At 49.9% G+C, this 17,500-nt stretch overlaps 1 pseudogene across 1 annotated transcript in view; it reads left to right on the plus strand.

The window, feature by feature from the left end:
• The window catches only part of LOC147472211 (actin-related protein 8-like), a 20,061-nt pseudogene that overhangs the window by 230 nt on the left and 2,331 nt on the right, over nt 1–17,500 (plus strand). Inside the window, exons 2-8 of the transcript XR_015191604.1 lie at nt 312–405; nt 653–828; nt 1,462–1,578; nt 10,016–10,189; nt 10,563–10,823; nt 11,616–11,829; nt 16,728–16,856. The product of XR_015191604.1 is annotated as an actin-related protein 8-like (transcript). The remainder of the gene's footprint in view (nt 1–311; nt 406–652; nt 829–1,461; nt 1,579–10,015; nt 10,190–10,562; nt 10,824–11,615; nt 11,830–16,727; nt 16,857–17,500) is intronic.

Raw genomic sequence — 17,500 nt, forward strand, 5'->3', positions numbered from 1 at the left:
ATGTCTGTAAAACGCCCCGCTTTCATTCGAGTGAAAAGTTGTTTCCTGAAGATAATGTAGTCTGGTTGGATGATCTCTTTAGTTGTGTGGCTAGAGATTTGATTTTATTCCCTTAAACTGACCCCCTTTTGAAAATAGTTGAGATACAGCCAGGGAAGTATTTACTTTTCACACCAAATGTTTAGTGCATATCCACATATCCCTTTTAAAAACTACACTACACACCCTAAATGCCACAGACACCCTACATACAAACACTCCTCATAACGGGCCAGAGATCACGAATACACCCCATATGACTACACTTTTAGACATCACCCTTCATGCAAACCCAGACGACACAACCAGACTACAAGATACAGGCTCAAAAAACCTGCTTTAGATGCCAGGCTCCCCACCTAACCAGTAAACCCAGAGAGCACCACACTTCATCTTTCTAGCATTTGTGGACATGACTTGGTAAGGGTAGATACTGACCTACTTACATGTCAGGGGCTTCTTATGAATGGAGGCCTTGGGAGCCACAACAAGAAGAATTTGAAGAAAATGAGATAAGTTATATGCTGTGGAACTACTCTCATTTTCAGATTCCACAAGCGGTTTTGTCCATGAGTGGATGCTATGGCAAGTTAATTTCATTGTGTTATTTCAGTGACTTTGCCACAAAATAAGGCCGCTTGTCTTCTCACGGCATCTGACCTTCTCCTCCATTCGCAGTTCTACCGCGCGGTGCTCCTTATCCCAGACATATATAACCGCGACTATGTCAAGAAGCTCACCAACCTACTGCTCAATGGCCTTGGCTTTGGTGGCTGTTTTGTCCTACAGGTGTGTTATGTATGCCGTTTGTTTATTATTAATACCTCTCCCCTTGTTTCTCATTCTCAAGAACTAACTTGGGGCTAAGGTTGGCAAGGACAAGGTGGTAGTGATTAGCAGGATTTATCAAGTGGTTTCTGTCGTCTTGGTAAGGTGCGTTCAAGCCCTTCACTTGGGCTCTTGCGTCAGCCAGAGATATGAAGCTTTTGATCTTTGAAACGGATTAATTAATTTTCTCAGTCTTTTTATCAATTAATATGCCAAGCATTCTTTGCTCTTATTTTCATTGGTATATGACATTGCTTTAAAACTATCTTTGATTATTCTTATATTATCATAAATAAAATTGATAAGCTAATTTTGATTGTTCTCATTTCATTATAGGATAAATTTGTCTTGCCTTATTTTCTTTTGTACCTTTTTATCAATTAGTCAGTGAGGATATTTTGACTACTCCTCTTAGTAGATAGTGGACGGAGTATTTTTTGGCAAGGGATGGAATATTTTATGACGTGATATGGAGCACTTAGGACAGAAGACAGTGTTTTTCCAAGTGAGACAGCTTGTGAAATGAGGCAGTGCGCTGTATTTTTGCCTTTGTGAACTACCCTCCCTGCCCCTCAAACAGTGACACTCTTTCAGGATCACGTAGCGGCCACTTTCGGCGCAGGTCTTGGCTACGCGTGCGTGGTGGACGTTGGAGACCAGAAGACCTCCGTGTCCTGCGTGGAGGATGCCATCTCACACCCGGCCACGAGGGTAAGTAAGGGATGGGTGGTTTGGGTCACTTGGAATGTCTGTTTGTGCTATAGCCATCATCACTCTTCGTAGTTGTTGAAATTGACTTTAAAGACAATTTTGATATATTTGATGTTACTTGAAATTATCAGCAACAGATTTCAGCTAAATTACTTCATTTGAAATCTATTTTGTTTTATTTTACCAGAGCATTAGGAAGATTCAAAAGAAGTTTCTCTGTCTATAAGATTACCAAATGTCACTACAAACATAAATCATTACTCGGCTAGTATGCATCATACCAGTCCAACATGTTAAAACTTGTTTAGACTAAAACAAGTTTGTAGGATTAATTACTAAATTTGCTTTACAGAATAAGGGTGACTTTGGTTTCGAGGGCATAGCTCTCATGAAAATATCTTTTATAAATGATATGTTGGTGCACCTTAAAGTTTATGGGAAGGTGTTTGTCAGACTCCACCCCATTCACATTATTAAAAAGCATGTGTTATAGAGCACATACATCAACCACAAAACCTATCCACAAATTCTCTTTACTTTGTCTTTGAATAAGTCTGTTGATGTTAATCATGCTTGTGAGATCAATATTTAGAAAGAGTAGAATACATGTAAATTAATTTGGCAATCTTTTATTTTTGTGACTTTTATTTGTTACATTGGCCTCATGTAGTTTGTAGAAATATTTTTGTCTACAGAAAACAGCTGGTTCTCTTGCTCTTAGATATTCAGTTCAGTTCAGACAGATATGCGAAGACGTCGCTTCGCCCGGGCTATATGCTCAAGGCGGCCCGGCCTCTGCCAGCTACGAGTGCTGACTCATCTTATCTAATCTTATCTGATCATCATCGCTGACATTCAGCTCAGTTCAGAGAGATTTTGCGAAGACGTCGCTTCGCCCGGGTTGTGTGGAAGGGTAAGGCCCGGTCTCTATTGGCTATAAGTGCTTGACTCATCTGATCATCAAACTGAACTTTTACCGGCGGTCGGATTGCCTGTAGGCGCGGTATTAGTTGCCAGGGGGGCTAATGACAGGCATAGCCGTCTAACCAGCCCGGCGGTTCTGTCGTCTCTGTGGCCCTGCCTGAGGAAGCGAGTGTGCTCGCATTCCCATCAGGTAGTGCTCTAATTTGGCGTCCGGCGCGCCACAATACTCACAGCTGCGCTCATCTTGCCCAATAGTGGGGATGATTTGCCACGCACAATGGTAGCCTATTCTCATCTGTGCAGACTGACTTCAGCACACCTTGATATTCTGGGAGAGAGTATCAGCGACTCATAGCCTGTGGCGTTGGAGTACCAGCTGGCCGAGGGGAGGTTCTCGCTTCCTCTCTGTGTCGCTGCAGGGCACCGACCTGCCCTGCAACCATCGTTTTTACGCCTTAGCAGTTCCCGGCTAGGATGTCACCACAGATCACTCAAGGGTTTCTTTCCTGCCTTCCTCCGCTAGCCTGTCAGCTACGTCATTCCCTTCAATACCAACATGGCTTGGATCCAGTTGATGATGATGCGTCTTCCCTGGTCCAGGATTCTCTGAGCAATGGTGAGAATCGAGGTTACCAGGTAACGTTATCTAAGGGGCGTGCTTTGTGTTGCAGGCTGTCATGGCGGCCTAAGTCTGTGTGTATAACAACATGCCCTCCGTCTGGGCTGCATGGCTAAGGGCTCCCATATATAGCTACTGCCTCTGCCTGGAGCGAGGAAGGCATTGTCTGATACCCGCATAGCTTTTCTATGCCCCTTGCTGCAAAACCGGCGCCTTGCAGTGCGAGGGGTGTGGGTCTACAGAACCATCCGTGAAGTAGGGTTTTACTGTTCAGCGGCGTGATTGCTGTAATGTTCCTCTCCGCCTCAGCCTTCAATAGAGCGGTGAGTACTGCGTTTTTCTTCTTGATAGACTCATGACAGAGAACTCTATCAAGGATCGTGCCCACGGCTGGGCTGAGACATAGTCAGGGTGGGATGGTCCATGCCCTTGATCAGTAGTTGCCCTCTTTGAGCTCAAAGCGTTTCAGCACTCTGGTTGTTTGAGACAGCCGGGTGTTGTTAGCAATAGAGTTCTTGGTTTTGTGCACGCCGACGCTGCAACTCTCTGTCTTAGCTGCGAGTCCTGTGGGACTGTAGGACATTTGCAAGGAACGGGCCGCCATCTGATCAATCCGGGTGTCCAGGGGAAAGATTTTTGGCCTCCAGGAGAGGTTAGTAACCTTAGCCCACCCAGGGGAAACCCAGAATAATCCTGGCCGCTTCGTTTGCATTATTTTCGAGTCTTTTCCTGAGTCCAGGTTTTACTGTGATCAGGCGACGGAGGCGTAGTCCACAATGGGACGGACAGCGTGCACGTAAAAGGATCTTAGTACGCGGTGTCCAGCCCTAAGCGCCGCCCAGACAGAGCTCTCATGACAGAGAGCCTTGCCTTGGTCCGGTCTGAGAGATGTTTGATCTCGGAGCGGAAGGTGAGGTTCTTATCGATCCATACCCCCAAGAATTGGTAGACGTGTACCCACTCAAGCTCTAGACCTTGGACTCGCAGTCTTTGATCACTTGACATCAAGTTTCAGGTCGCAGCGCCATTGCCCTTTTCGATGTGGAGCTCGCTGAGTATCCTGCTAAGGTCCCAGACGCGCAGCATTCCTCTGTTAATTCAGGATTCCTAGACACTCAAACGCGAGCCTTTCTGACTGGATTCACATTCTTCTCCCCAGTGGAGATAATTTGCTAATCATCTGCTTATAAATTGAGCGGGTGTTTTGCTGTGATGGAATGTCAAGAATGTTTAACATGAGGATGTTGAACAGGACCCGGGCTAATAAGGACCCCTCCGTGAGGGTGCCATTCTTCTAGAGCAAAATGCCTGAAAGGTGACCTTGGAACTTCACTCTGGCAGTTTCTGTTCCGAAAGTATCGCCAATCCAGGCAACAGCCTGCCTTTGATTCCCTTGCGGATTCAGGATCTCCTGAATGCTAACCGGGTTTTCCAGTTCAAAAGCCTTCTCAGGTCAAGGAAGACTGACAGCGCTGCTGCTGCTGACAGTGCTCAGTAAGGTGCAATGCTGTGGTAGTGCTCTTGCCCCAATGTGACCCGTGTAAGGTGTTCATGTGGAGGTCCCAGCGTCCATTGGAGCCGATTCAGTATATACCATTTCCTGATGTCCTTCCTAGACGCTAATGCAGGAGATGGGGCGGTACCGTCCTGCTCCTTTGTTTTGGACGGAATTATATCAGCCCTTCTTCCAGCACTGTGGCCGTGAGGAATATTCCCAGGACTTGTTGATGATGAGATGCAAAATGCAAGCTCACCTTCATGTCCTAGGTGGGAAATGATGGGTGGGAGATCCCATCGATACCCGGGCTGACCTGGGAACTGACTTGTTAGTGTCGCCCGTAATTCCCTCAGAGAGAACATGGCATCTGTATCATCAGGCCGACCGCCTTTTCTCTGATGAGTCAATGCCTGCCTGGGAGCAGTTGTTCCTTGGCATGCCCTCAGCCGCTGGCTGGGAGTCCGACCTGCGCAGTGTTCTAGCAGAGAAAGCGAGTGCCAGTCTCTCCGCCTCAGACCGCGGGTTCAGGGTGGTCTTTTTGGGGGCTGACGATTCGTGGCCCTCTGATACGTTCCACAATTCTGAAAAGGGAGTTTGGTGCCAAGGACTCCACACCACTCCAGCCACTTTTCCTGCTTTAACCTCTTAGCAGTTTCCTCCTGAGCATCCCGAGAGAGCCTCTCTGAAGATGGGTGCTCGGGAGTTCTCTGTCCTGCGAAAGTTCTTCTTGCACATATTGATTCTGTGAGTTAACCTCCTCAAATCTTCATCATTACTAAGTACCAGGCGTCCTTGAAACCCTGGACCACTGACGAGTTTTTTGGGGAATGGTTTCTGTGGCTGCCTCGTCTATGGCATTTAACTAGTCTGGCCTCAAGTTATTTTTATCCACATTATCATTAAGTGCGGAGGTCACTGTTCTGAGGCACAGCGGCCAGAGCCTCCCTGAAGGCTTTCCGTTGCTCTTTCCCACTTCCCCATCGAGGATTGTGCTGGGGCATGGGTGTCCCTGGCCCAGCAGCCAAGATGGTGTGACTATCCCATAATGAATCGCATTCGTGGCAAGTGTTGCCCACAGACCAACTAATTCTCTCCGACCAAGCCGCAGTGACAAAGGTGGAGGGCAAGCGACCCCCTCCTCCCGCCAACTCATGCGTAGGCTCCTGGCTGTTGAGAAGAGCAATCCCTCTGGGCCATGACTCTAGCACACGTGCGAGCTCATATGGTCATGCCCCGCGCCATATCACGTTCGGCCCTCTGAGTGGGGAAAGCCAGTATAGGGTGGTGGGGCATTAAAGTCCCCCCCTTTAAGAATTAGCTCCAATGTGGGCTGGCAGCAGCACAGAAGAACCAGTCTTTCATCCACGTGATTATCATAAGCGCGCCTACAGTTTGGCACTACTGTAAGCACATTGTACACGCATTGAGAGGACCCCCCGGCCAAATGATCTCACCTCAAAACAGCAAGGGATATCGACACCTTCGCTCCTTTCTCCCGCACTGCCCAGGATCGGCTATCAGGGAGCAGGGGAATAGTCGACTTCACAAAGGGTAATTCTGAGGCCGCCCCCTCTGGGTCTACCGTTTGCGTATCTTACGAGTTAGCACAAAGAGGGATGAATATCCTCGAAGAAGCGTACATCAGATTCCGCCTCCGCTGTTAAGCGCTCTCTTGGGAGCATGTACAACATCAATGTTTCCCGAGATCAGCAACGATCGCGTGGAGAAGGGCGCCCCCTTAAGTGGGAGAAGGCTGTTTGATTGATTCCAATACTGCAGTTATGCCTTAAGTGAGTGGGTCACATAGTGCTTGTCTGCGTTCTCCAAAAGTCCATACTGACGTCAAGATGTCTAGTTCGGTCACTGTGTCCGAGACGCCGCCGACGCCACTCCGTGTGGGTAACGTCACGAACATTTTCGGAAGGTCTGACAACTCCTTTGGTGAGTTCCACTCTGAAGTTGTGACTTTCCTCACTTGGACTCGTCACTGTCGTCAGGGACAGGTCGAGTTGGAAGGGCGAGGGTCCTCCTGGGAGAGTGGAGTATTCCTGGTCGCCTTGGCGTCTTCTTTTCTTGTGGGTGGCCTTGGCTTCCCTCCCACCCTTTGGGTTTGGGCGCAGGCTCTGCCAGTGTGGTCTTGCCGCATAGGTTTGGGTGTCGGGAGACATGGGCTCCGCCCTGACGCGTGGGGCGTGGGAAAGGAGTCTCACCTCACCCTGTAGTTGGAAGGGGGAGTTGTGGCCTTGGGCACTCATGTACCTTTTCCCGGTCAGGGTCATTGACCGGGGCTGAGCTCATTGCCCAGTTCCATGAGCTATCATCGACTGCCTTCCTTCCGTCTCCCATCGCTGGTCATCTTCCCAATGCCGTCCGCAACTGCTGTGACAACAGTCTTCAGCAGGAGGCGTCAAGTCCATCTTCTCTGAGAACAAAAGTCGGACTCTTCCCCGCTCTTGGGGGTAGCCTTTGAGGTGTTCTCCCCCCAGACCCCCTTCCCTTCCGGGTCTGTTTCCCCTCGAACTTGGAACACATCCACCAGCGCCGGGAACTCTTTTGTAGTTGGAGGGCGTCCGTGCTGGTTTCGCTTTGGAGCGGTGCTTCCTTCCTCTTAGGTAGGGGGAGAGGGAGACCCTTCTACTACCAAATCTACCTTTGTTTCTTGCCTGCCCAACCAGACATACGTGACCTAGAGGGGCGCCGAGATAAATAAAAAGTCTGAAGCGTCCGTTTTGCAATCCGATACATCCACTCTAACTGGCCGAGCCGCTAGAACAAGATTCCGCTCAGACTCGCTTCCTTTCTGACAGAACAAGTCCGACAGAGCTCCAGACGGCGCTTCCGGTGTCTCGATTTTATGTATAGGACAATTGTTCTTGGGCACTTGGCAGTGATCTTGTCTCGGGATCTTGCTATCCTTTTCGCGTGTGCTTTTGCAACTACACCTCTGTTTCCTGGATCTGCCCTGACTACAGACTACCACATATTTCGGCTTTCGCAGAGGCAAAGTGTGCCTTGTGGGATCTCCGTACTTCGGCATCGTGAAATTTCACAATCGGAAGCGGGAGTCTGGGACGTATGTCCTGAGTACTGTAAGAGGCCCCAATTGCCAAGATCCAAGGACGGCACACTGAGAGCTCCTCAACATCCAACAAAGCTAGACACAGGACTTGTCTGGATTGGTGCCTTCCCTTATCAAAAGTCCGTCAGAAGCGCCCACCACCTTGGAATGTGCCAGTGATAGAAACCTCTCGAGGCTTCCGATGACCAACAGAGGAAGAGCCAAGAAGCAACCATTCTTGACTTTCCTCTCATTTTCTTATCGGGAGGTCAGAGCCGACAGGCTCACCTTCCGCACCATCCAGGTAGCTTGTCAGTATCTTCCGGGAGGAAGTGTGAGGGTGGCCTTGGTCCCTTTGGAACGATTTATCATGCCATTGTCCTCTGGCAATGCTAATAATCGTCAGACGGCCACTGTCTCTGGGTTTTCCAGAGCCCGTACCATCTGGTAGGCATATTGTCGAATCCTTCCGGTTTAGGGTATTGAACCCTAAACTGCGGGGGAACCGACTTGGGGCTGCAGACTCGCCCTCTAGTGAGTCCGAAGCCGTCCGAGGAGGGGTCGTTGCCTCTTCCCCTTCTATCTTCCTTCTCTTCTCACGAACCGACGCCGGAGTTTTGGCCAGTGGGGCCAGTAGGGTTGGAGGGTCCTGTCTGTCTGCTTCCATTTTTTGATTGACTTCTCGTCTGGACCCCGACGCCAGGATACAGAGATTTGTCAGCAAGCCTGGGGTTGGTTTGGAGGGTCCACTCCCCCGCCCGAGGTACTTGGGTTTGGGTTTTTCCTGGACCGACGCCAGATCCCTGCCCATCTTTCCCTTTTGTCATCAAACGCCTCTCGAGGTGGTCTAAGGTGACAGACAAGGCCTTTGTCATCTTCATGCAAGGTTGCGTCAACAGGGATGTCAGTCATGGTTTATGAGTTACGGTAGCCATGTAATAAGCGGTTCATTTCATCGCTCCCACCCCCCACCCACCACGGAGAGAAAAGTCCAACAAGGGGAGGCTTTGTAACTGAGTCTCCATGCTCAGAGCCACAGGGGTGGTGGAGGATAGGATTTACGCAAACAAAACCCCGGCCTCGCGGGTTTTTAATGGCACTTTCTTTACTCAAGACCATGCGATTGCCTGCAAGGCAGGAGCTACTTGACCCTAGCCTAGCTCACAGGAGACAAACAAGAGAGGGGACCAGGACAGCGATTTTGACCCTAACCGAGTCGAGATCAGCCACCCGTCTTGCTGGCGCCAATAGAGGACCAAGAGGTGTCCGTTGCTAGCCGCAGGGTATACCGGTCCATACTCATACACGGCATCGCTCAACCTCCAGGTACTTCTTTTACCCGTTTCTCCCCAAGCGCACAGGGGCAACCATCCGCACGGCAAACACAGGTAGCGTGTAGGGCCCCACTTGGTGGGGAGAGGCCAGGGGGGGGGTGGGGGTGTGGTGTTGACGACACCTCTTCGACCTCTCCCCCTTGGGGGGGAAGGACCAGGGGGGGTGCGAAACTGCGCCTCTTAGGAACACCTTAGTCATCCATCCTCAGAGAGCCCGCCGCTAGAAGGTCACCTCAACGGGACAGAGAGACTGGCCAAATCCAGAGCGGGCTTGTCCAAGAAAGGAGTTCAAGCCCCCGCGCCACGACAAGGTGGTTCCTTGGCGGGGGGCTCTTAGATATCAAATGAGTGAATGATCCAGAAAAGTCTCTTTACACATCAAGGGTTCTTCTGCTCTCATTTTTTAACAGCATTAAGCCATTGGCCATGGGAATTAAATACTTTGAAATGCCTAGCCAAGTTATAGATTGCTTTGAATATCAACAAAGAAGAGCAGCGAAAATTTTGTCGGATCTTAACTATCTAACTTATCTTGTAGAGGTTCCCATTCGTCAGGTTTAGGAACTGGAGTCTTTCTTTCTGATCAGAATGCTGTTCTTTAAGAAATTTCAATCTATTGCTCAAAATTACGATCTTCATTTCTCACGCACTTGCACAGAACGCACCGCACGCAGCACGCACATACGCAGCACGCGCACGCACGCAACCGACGCGCACAACCACACACAGCAAACCACACACACCAACCACACACACACGAACACACACACACACACACACACGTACACACACACACACGCACACACACACACACGCACACACACACGCACACACACACGTACACACACACGTACACACACACACACACACACACACACACACACACACACACACACACACACACACACACACACACACACACACACGCACACACATATATATAGACATACACAATCACAGACATATAATCAAAATGAAACTACATCTCGTTTTCTCTCCCGCAGTTGAGAATAGATTACGGAGGAGCTGACGTGACGCAGGTGTTCCACTGGCTGCTTAAGAAGAGTGGCTTCCCCCATCAGGTGTGGAAAGTGAACCCGGTCCCCACCCCAACAAGCTCGATTTGCTGATGCCTCCTAAGCAAGCTGGAAAGCACGATTTTGGGCCACGTCAATCTGGTATAAAATGGGTGTTCTCGTTCGTGGTTTTATTGTTGTTATGTTGATGGCTTTGTCTGTTTCACACTGATCGCTGATCTCTTGCTTGTTGCTTTTCTGAGAGTGCCGTCACTAGTTTTTTATACGTTCATTATCCCTTACTTTGCTCTTAGAAATGCACTGTCTCAGCTAACTCCAATAGGCTTTCATGAGTATCTACCCTGACAATTATTTTGTAAGTGCACCTTCAACTGGGATTTTCATGACCTCACACCTACACCATATGTCTCATAAGTACTCTCGATCCATGAATCTCCCCGCCCCCCCACTTACCCTTTGACTAAATCTTGCACTAGCGCGACCTGACCTGCTCTCTGCCTGCTGCCCTTCTCAGAATGTGTGTGGTGCCCAGGAGAAGGGAGAAGAAGTTCACGGTGCACACGCCGGGGAGGAAAATGACCATCATCTCCTTACACCATCCAGATGGTGCGATGAACTGATCGTGGCGGCGCTTAGGAGCGCCTCTTTTTATTTAATTATAAACGCTGACCTGCTGAAGATCACGGGGGACCCAAGATATGCACACTCAGAAGCCCAATATGGGTGAACCCGGACGACCCTTGATTTGATGAAGAACTACCTGCGAGAGACCAGTGTAAGTGGCTGAGTTCGTTTGTGGGTTGATTCTCATTGTGCGTATTGAAGAGGTGCTCCTGATGTTTGTGTTTTATTTTATCTTCTCTTTTTTTTATGTAGTGTTTGCGTTTGGACTTCTTAGATTGGATGGGTGATCTCTACGTTTTCTTTGTTTCTTTCTACCTATAAAGTGTTTGTAATTCCATAGAGTTTTTTGTTGAGTTTTTAACACAAGCGAGGAGAGGTTCTCACGTGATTAAGTTTATGATGACTGTTTCACTAATGACTAGTGAGAGTGAATGTATTCAACATCAAGAAACATCCTTTTACGAAATCAGAATTCACCCTGAGTGTCTTTATCCTTTTTCTGGCGAAACTAAAGTATTGTAATACTTATTATTGTACAAAACACCTAACCAATCCAATCACCTAATAAACGCATGCCTACAAACAAAGCCATCAGTTTTGTTTGTAATTGACATATGATCTGTTTACTCTAGGCTCTCAACGTTATTCAGTCTGTGGATGTATGTAGTTTTGAATGAATTTCCAGCAAAATCTTTTGAATTAGGTGTCCTGAGTTAAAAAAGGGAGAAGGAAAAAGATGTTAGATGTTTGCTATGATTAATGCAATTCAATTACTACCCTAGCGAAGTCACGATAATTTGCTTATTTTGAAAAATTAGTTGGGATTGAAAATTGCTTTGCCTGGATATACACTGTTAGTTTTTAAAGAAAGTTGAACTTTACAATTACTTAAGTATACCACGTTTGTCTTTATGGCTGACTTCCACACTTTTTCTGCCCCTAGAGAAGAGGAGGGAGAGAAGCTGCCGAGGCCATGGACGTTGGGGGGGGAGACGCAGGGGATGGAGGAGAAGAGGACATTGTGGTGGACGACCAGCCCCTCCCCCCCTCGCAGATCCCGTCCTCCTCGTCTGCGCGGAACGATTCTCTGGCCTTCAACTCGAACGAGAAATTGCTGTCCCTTGAACAGGCCATTTTGACTAGCATAGACAGATGCCGTGAGTTCTGGTCTAGCTTTGTTTTCTTTGTGATTCTCTCTCTCTCTCTCTCTCTCTCTCTCTCTCTCTCTCTCTTCTGCCTCCCATCTCCTTCTCACCTCGTCTCTTTACACTCATCAATCCTCTCCTATCTCCCTCCTCATTCTCGCTCTCTCTCTCTCCCGTCCTCCTCGCTCTCTTCTCTCTCTTCCCTTCCTCTCTCTCAATTCTCTCTCTCTCCTCTCCTTCTCCTCCTCTTCCTCTCTCTCTCTTCATCATCTTCCATTCTTTTCTCTTCTCTTCGCTCCCACTCCTCCTCCTCCTCCTATCTATCAGTCTCTCTTCTCTCTTTCAATCCTCTCCCTCTCTCCTTCCTCTTCGTCTCTTCCTCCCTCTCGTCTCTCTCTGTTCCCTCATCTCGTCCTCTTCTCTCTCCTCCTCTCTCCTCTCTCTCCTCTCCCTTCCCTCCCCCATCTCGCCTCCTCCTCTCCGGTCCTTCTCTCTCTTCTCCCCCCTTCTCTCTCTCTTCTCGCTCCTTCTCTTTCTCCTCTCAATTCACCCCTACTCTTCTCTCCCCTCCCCTTCTCCTCTCTTCCCCTCTTCTCCTTCTCTCTCCTCTCACCTCTTCTCTCTCCCTCCTCACCCTCCCCCCTCTCTCGGCACCTCTCTCCTTCTCCCCTCCTCTTCTCTCTTTCTGCCTCCCCCCTTCTCCCTCTCTCGCCTCTTCTGCTTTTCTCTCTCTTTCTCTCTTTCTCTCTCTCATCGCACATCTCTCTCTCTCTCTCTCTCTCTCTCTCTCTCTCCTCTCTCTCTCTCTCTCCTCCTTCCTTCTCTTCTCTCTTCTCCCTCCTCCTCCCTCGCTCTCCATGCCCTCCACCAGTTCCCTCTCTCTCATCTACTTCCATTTCTCCTCCTCTCTTCCTTCTCCTCTCGAATCTCGAATTCCCTTCGTTCTCCTCTCTCCTCTTCAGGTCATCCCCTCATCTCTCTCCTCCTCCTCATCTCTCCCTCTCTCTCCCTCTCTCCTCCCTCTCTCTCTCCCCTCCTCTCTCATCCCTCTCACCTCTCCCTCTCTCTCCCTCTCTCTCTCCATCCTCTCTCACCCTCTCTCTCTCCCTCTCTCTCTCTTCGACCCCTCTCTCTACCCCGTCCTCTCCTCTCTCTTCTCTCCCTCTCTCTCCCCCCTCTCTCTCTCTCCCTTTCTCCCCTCCCTCTCCCCTCTCGACCACTCTCTCCCTCGCTCCCCTCCTCTCCCCCTCCACCCTCACATCCACCTCTCATCTCTCCCTTCTCGCCCGCTCGGCGCCCTTCTCCTCTCCCCTCATCCCCTCTCCTCTCTCTCCCAGCTCTCCTTCCCCCGTCCCCCCTCCTCTCTCTCGCCTCTCCTCCTCTCTCTCCTCTCCTCTCTCCCTCTCTCCGCTCACCTTACCTCCCTCCCCTCCCCTCCTCCTCCCTCCCTCTCCCCCCCCCCCCCTCGCTCTCCCCCCCCCTCCCCTCCTCCTCCCCCCCATCTCCTCCCCCCTCCACCTTCCCCTCTCTATCCCGTCACACTCTCTTCTCTATCTCGCCCGCTCGTTTCTCCCTCTCCTCTTCCCTCTCTTTCCCCCTCTGCTTCCTAGCTCTCTCTCCTCTCTCGGGCTCCTCTCTCTCTTCCTCCCTCCCTCCTCTTCTCTGTCTCCGCTCGCCTTCGCCTCTCTTCATCGCCTTATTCCTCCTCTCCTCCTGTCCTCATCTCTCTCTCCCTCTCTCAACTCTCTCCCTCTCTCTCCCTCTCTCAGCTCACGCCTCTCTCCTCTCTCCCTCTCTCCTCCTCCCTCAGCTTCTCTCCTCATCACCACACAGCGTCTCTCTCTCCTCTCTCTCTCTCTCTCTCTCTCTCTCTCTCTTTCTCTCGTCTCTCTTCTCCTCCTCGGTCACTCGCCCTCTTCTTTCGGCTCCATCTTTCTCTCCTCTCTTCTCCCTCGCTCTCTATTCCGCTCTCTCTCTTCCGAAGCGGTCTGCACTCCGAACTCATCTGCCTCTCCCTCTCTCTCTCTCTCTCTCCCCCCTCCCTCTCTCTCTCTTCTTCCTCTCCCTCTGTAAAGATTCTCTCCCCTCTCTCTCCCCCTCCTCTCTCTCTCAGCATTCCTCGCTTCTCTCTCTCTCCTCAAGACAACTCTCTCCTCCCCATTCGCTCCTCCTCTCTCTCTCTCTCCCTGGGAGCTCTCTCTCTCTCTCATTACAACGCGTTACCAATCTATATAAGCTAGACTCTCCGAATCTCTCTCTCTTCACTCCCACCTCTCTTCGCTCACCCCGCGCCCCTCTACAGCGCTAACCTCTCCACGCTCCCTCTCTCTCGCTACCTCTTCCGCTCTTCTCAGTCTCGTCCACTCTCATCTCATCTCTCTCTCTCTCTCTCTCTCGCCCCTCTCGCCTCCCTCTCCCTCGACCCTCCTCCCCCTCTCCCTCTCCCTCTCTCTCTCTCCCTCTCTCTCTCTCCCTCTCTCCCTCTCCCTCTCTCTCCCTCCCCCTCTCTCTCTCCCCTCTCTCTCTCTCCCTCTCCCTCTCTCTCTCTCTCTCTCTCTCTCTCTCTCTCTCTCTCTCTCTCTCTCTCTCTCTCTCTCTCTCTCTCTCTCTCTCTCTCTCTCTCTCTCTCTCTCCCTCTCTCCCCTTCTCTCTCTCTTTCCCTCTCTCTCCTTCTCTCTCTCTTTCCCTCTCTCCCCTTCTCTCTCTCTTTCCCTCTCTCTCTCTCCTCTTTCCTCTCTCTCTCATGCTTCCCCTCTCTACTTCTCACCTCTCCTCTCTCTCTCCCTCTCTCTCTCCCTCTCTCCCTCTCTCTCTCCCTCTCTCTCTCCCTCCTCTCTCTCTCTCCCCTCTCTCTCTCCCTCTCTTCTCTCTCATCTCTCTCCCTCCTCTCCTCCTCTCCTCTCATCTCTACCGACCTCCTCCTCTCATCCTCACTCCACTCTCAGACTCATCTCTCCTCTCATCTCTCTCTCTCCTCTCTCTCTCTCACTCTCTCTCTCTCATCTCTCCTGCTCTCCTCTCTCCTCTCTCTCTCATCTCGGCTCTCTCTCTCTCTCTCTCTCTCCCCTCTTTCTCTCCCTCTCTCTCTCTCTCTCCCTCTCTCTCTCTCCCCCTCTCTCCTCTCTCTCTCTCCCTCTCTCTCTCTCTCTCTCTCGCTCTCTCTCTCCTTCTCTCTACACCATCCGTCCTCTCGTCTCTCGTCTCTCCCTCCCCCCTCTCATCCACACTCCTCTTCCTCTCGCTCTCTCCTCTCACATTGGCCCCGCTCACATCACCTTCCTCTCTCTCTCTCTCCTCCAGCCATCGTCTCTCTCGTCTCTCTCACTCAATCTCTCTTCCTTCTCTCCCTCTCTCTCGATCCCCTCTCTCCTCTCTCTCGTCTCAAACTCGCTCTCTCTCTCTCATCTCTCTCTCTCTCTCGCTCGCTCTCGCTATCGCCTCTCCAATCTCTCTCTCTCTCTCCTCTCTCTCTCTAGAGAGAGCTCCCTCTCTCTCTAGTTAGATCGCTTTCTCTCCTCTCTCCTCTCTCTCTCTCTACAAATCTCTGTACTCTAATCTTTTCTTCTTCCCTTCTTTCTCTTTCATCTTTCTCTCTCTCTCTCTCCTCTGCATACTCTCGCCGCTCTCTCTACTCTCCACTCGCCCTATCTCGGCTCTCTCTTCTCGCCGCTTTCCTCTTTTCCTCTGGTCCCCTTTTCTTTCTCTTTTTTTCCGCTCTCTCGCTCTCTCTCTTCGTCTCTCCCTTCTCCACTCTCTCTCCCCGCAATCTCCTCAGACCTCGCTCTCTCTCCGCGCCTCTCTCCGCTCTCCTCTCATCTCTCTTCTTCCCTTCTCTCGGTCCCGCTCTCTCTCTCTCTCTCTCTCTTTCTTCTCTCAATCTCTCTCTCTCGTCTCTCTCCCTACTCTCTCTTCCCTCCTCTCGTTCTCTCTCCCTCTCTCTCTCCCTCTCTACCCTCCCTCTCTCTCTCCCTCTCTACCCTCCCTCTCTCTCTCCCTCTCTCTCTCTTCCTCTCTCTCTCCGCATCTCTCGTCCCTCTCTCTCGTCCTCTCTTCTTCTCTCCCTCTCCTCTCCGCTTCTCCCTCCATCCGCTCCCTCCATCCCTCCTCTCGTCGTGCTCTCCTCCCCTCATCCCCCGTCTCCTCCCTCACTCCTCTCGGCTCCTCTCTTCACTCTCCCCCTCTCTCTCTTTCTCGCTCCCGCGCTCGCTCTCTCTCTCTCTCTCTCTCTCTCTCTCTCATCTCTCCCATATCTCAGCTCTCCCCTCCTCTCTCTCTCCCTCTCTCTCTCTCTCTCTCTCTCTCTCTCTCTCTCTCTCTCTCTCCCTCTCTCCCCTTTCCTCTCTCTCTCTTTCCCTCTCTCCCCTTTCCTCTCTCTCTCTTTCCCTCTCTCCCCTTTCCTCTCTCTCTCTTTCCCTCTCTCCCCTTTCCTCTCTCTCCTCTCCCCTTTCCTCTCTCTCCTCTCCCCTTTCCTCTCTTCCCTCTTCTCACTCTCCTATCTCCTCTCTCCTCTTGCTCCTCTTTTGTCTTTCCGTTTCTCTCTCTCATTTTCAATAAAAAAAAGTAGATCACAATTATTTAGAAAAGTGGATAAATGGATTGTTGTTGTCCCTGGATAAGCTTTTATTTTTTATTCAACTGATAAATAGATATGGAATGTGAGCATAAACAAATTGATTGAACTTGTTTTGTGTGATCAGATTTTTTTTTTTTTTTTTTTTTTTACATGTTTTCATTAATTGGCTCTGTATTTGTCTTTCCTCTTGTCCTCTCCCTTTTAGAATTCGATCTTGTACTTTCCTGGTTCCTTAGTCATTCTTTCTTTCAACATTTTTCATATTCGCGGGTGTCAAACTACCTACAAGTCTTGGCATCCGCAGTCTCAGCATCCAAGATCTGAATCTCTTTTGCAGAAAGCGATGAGATGAAGAGGAAGATGTATAGCAGCATCCTGATGGTGGGCGGGGGAGCGAAATTCGAGAGCCTCGGCAAGTGGCTGCAGAGTCGCCTCCTGCTCCAGATTCCCGTTGCGTATCGACCAGGTAGGAAGACTCGGGTTTTTTAGTTTTTTTGTTTGCTGGAGATGAGGGTTGTGTATCCTGTTTCCGATTTTTAGTTTTTTTGCATTTATATATGTGTGTATAGGTGTATATGTATGTATTGCTTATTTGCAAGTTATGTCTAACATGGTAAATGCATTAGTATGTTCATGTGTATATAGCCAACAAATGTTTGTGAATTGTCTAGCTTCATCTGTCATATTGTTTTATTATACTATGGTATTATGATATGGTATGGTGAATAGAATGTGATTGTTTGCAATAGTGGACAATACACTATAGTGTTTACAAAGTCTGAGTTATATGGAGTAATCTTCTCCCGTCTTGCTTTGCAATGTGAACCAGGACACAAGTTGAGATGTTTCTGAAATAATAGAAGACAAGTTTGCACTGGAGGGGTATAGGGGCATCAGGGGGAGATTGGCAGCTGAAGGGAAGGGTAGTTAAGCGGAGCCTTGTAATTTAGCCTACATTTTTAGCTATCTTGATATATTCATTAACCCTATGACGACGGTGCGTCACACCCGTGTGACACAGCTAAATTCCCGATGCCGGGGTGTCATGCCAGTGTGACGTTTCCAATGCAATATTGCAATGGCCCGGCATAGGGTTTTCGCTTCGCGCGT

This window comes from Penaeus japonicus, unplaced genomic scaffold (genome assembly GCF_977035675.1).
Source record: "Penaeus japonicus unplaced genomic scaffold, GWHDUDI00000001_assembly GWHDUDI00000002, whole genome shotgun sequence".
Taxonomy (NCBI): domain Eukaryota; kingdom Metazoa; phylum Arthropoda; class Malacostraca; order Decapoda; family Penaeidae; genus Penaeus; species Penaeus japonicus.